The sequence below is a fragment of the Elephantulus edwardii genome, unplaced genomic scaffold, assembly GCF_000299155.1.
Source record: "Elephantulus edwardii isolate Elephantulus edwardi_28Jun2011 unplaced genomic scaffold, EleEdw1.0 scaffold00266, whole genome shotgun sequence".
Lineage (NCBI taxonomy): Eukaryota > Metazoa > Chordata > Mammalia > Macroscelidea > Macroscelididae > Elephantulus > Elephantulus edwardii.
The window spans coordinates 37948-40499 of record NW_006400016.1 but is presented as its reverse complement, the minus strand read 5'-3'; the positions used below and the strand labels follow the sequence as shown (position 1 = coordinate 40499).

Here is a 2552-nt window from a genome sequence, read left to right as displayed (position 1 = left end):
GTTGTGCCACAAGAAGTCCAAGAAGGTGGCCACCCGTAGTATCCGGCTGAGCCTCTGGAAGTGTCGTTCTGTGTAGGGCAGCAGGGCTTCCAGCGCGGCCTGTATGCCCTCGTAGGCCAGCAGTTCCTCTGGGGTCTCGTGTTGCAGAAGCACACCCAGGACAACCTGCGCCTCGTGGCAGTGCCTGGAGTTTGTGTTCCAGGGGACACAGAAACGCAGCAGGGCCTCTTTCTGGTCTCGCCTCAATCGGAGAACTGTGGCTTCCAGCTTATTGCAGGCCTCAGGGTCCCTGCAGATGGCCTGGATGACGGTCAGCACGGTATGGGGACGGTCCAGGGAGATGGCCAAGCCCAGTGCCTGCAGGTACCGCCGTTCATGAAGCAGGCTGTCCAGTTCCTGCTGCTTGATCACCTGCTCCTCCCGCCTGGCCTGCTCCTCCACCTGTTCCTCCTCCGTTACATCCTTCCAGAGGATGACACAGGAGTCGCTGCTGCCTGTGATGGCGTGGTAATCTAGTTGGCTGCAGTGTAGCCCCCATACCTTGTCCTCATGGGCATCCAGTGTCCGTACACATTCGTTGTTCTTAATGGTCCAGAGTTTCAGGACTCCTTCAGAACCACTGGACAGTAGTTGAGTGCCCCAGCTCACAAAGGCCACCTTCAGCACAGAAGCATCGTGCTCCTCAAAGGTCTTGAGGCAGCTGAAGTCCTGCAGAGCCCACAGCTTGATGCTGCCGTCAGCTGAGGCCGTGGCCAGCACCTGGTCCAGGAGTGAGAACTGAACACACCAGAGACCGTGCTGGTGGCCAGAGAAGACACCTAACAGCTGGCACTTTGGCAGGGCCCAGAGCTTGGCTGTGCGATCCTGGGAGCCAGTGGCCAGCAGCTTATCATTGGGGGCAATGGCCACACTGTTGATGTCCTTCTCATGGCAGTGCTGTGTGGTCTTGCCCTGCAGGAGGACGGGATTCTTGATAGGGACCATGCTCTTGGATAGCAGGGTTTCGGGAAGTGGCCATACCTTCACCGTGCAGTCCTGGCTGCCAGTCACTAGGAAGGACTCTTTTAGCCTCGAGCAGCAGATGGTGCCCACACTATGTGTGTGACCGGAGCCCTGAGCCACACATATCACCTTGCCTGTCTTGTTTATCCTCCAGACACGAATGCTCTGGTCCTTGGCACAGCTAGCAAAGAGCTGCCTCTTCCGGAACACATCCAGGGCCAGGACAATATCTGTATGGCCATGGAGGATCTGGCAGGCTGAGGTCTGCAGCTCAGACACCTTCAGGCAGGGACTGTTGGAGGCCACCACAATGTGGGAGTCCTCGGGACCCAGGAACCGCATGTCCAGCACCTCCTCACTGTAGCCAGCAAACTGTTTGCGCAGCTGCAGGGAGTGTGCCTCATAGAGCAGCAGGTTGTGGTCAGCGGTGGCAGTGAGGAGCAGCCCGGTGGCACGGGACAGGGTGCAGTGGGTCAGCTGCTGGCTAGGTAGGGCCTGGTGGCTGGGGCTGCGTGTATACACACTGCCCAGATTCGGCCTCCCACACACGCAGTGAACCTTGGTCACCGGCAGTCAGGAAGTGCAGGCCGGGGACTTCACGCCCAGTTCAGGCATGGACTCCTCTGGCAGCAGCACTGCGGCCTCCACATTCTCAAACAGTGGGACTGTCCTTGTAGACTGGCAGCTCCGCAGGTCCCAGACTGTGCAGATCTTGTCTCGGCCAGAGCTGAGCAAGGTGTCACCATCGGTGCTGAAGACCAGTGAGGTGACAGCACTATAGTGTGCAGTCAACACAGCCAGGCACAGCTTGTCCTGCAGGGACCACACTCGGATGGCAGTGTCCACCGATGAGAAGAGCAGCAGGCGTGTGGGGCCCGGGTGGAAGGCCACCAGATGCACGACGCCAGGTGAGCCCCGTAGTGCTGCACAACATCCCACACACGCACGGCCCCGTCACAGCCGCCTGTTGCTAGCAGTGTGTAGGTGGAGTCGAAGGCCATGGCGGCTACAGGAGCTGTGTGTACCACCTTCCACAGGCGTGTGACGCTGCCCTCTTGCCACGCCCACTGTGCCAGTAACATGGCTCTGCTGGCAGTCACCAGTACCTGGTCATCAGGACTGAGGTCGAAAGCAGTTATGTCTTTTTGGTCTTCCTGCTCCAGGCTTCGCAGCACGGCCCCTGAGGCCACTTCCAGGACACTGACTCTGGTGCCACAGATGCAAAAGAGGTGCTGCCCCATCTGGTCTAGCTGAACTTTCCTGCCTTTGTAGAAAGGCTCAATCTTGTGTTTCACAGCATAGTTGGCCTTGAAGCGGCTCACTGCAGCCACGGCTTCTGCCATGCCGCTTCCGTGGTCCTGAGGAGATCGGCTAGCGATGCCTGGTGCCTGCGCCACGTGAAGACCAGACTCCTTCCTCCGCGCTCGGGCGCATTGAGATGGCGACACAGTGCGTCATCACACCGCGTAGGCTCCGCTATCAATGCATCTTTTTTTTTTTTTTTAAATTTTGTGTGCATGTACCGTCAAATCAGATCTGACTGGTACAGG

At 58.4% G+C, this 2552-nt stretch overlaps 1 pseudogene; it reads right to left on the bottom strand.

The window, feature by feature from the left end:
- The window catches only part of LOC102846886, a 4507-nt pseudogene extending 2162 nt beyond the window's left edge, over positions 1-2345 (bottom strand).
- Between the last annotated feature and the right edge of the window lie 207 nt (positions 2346-2552).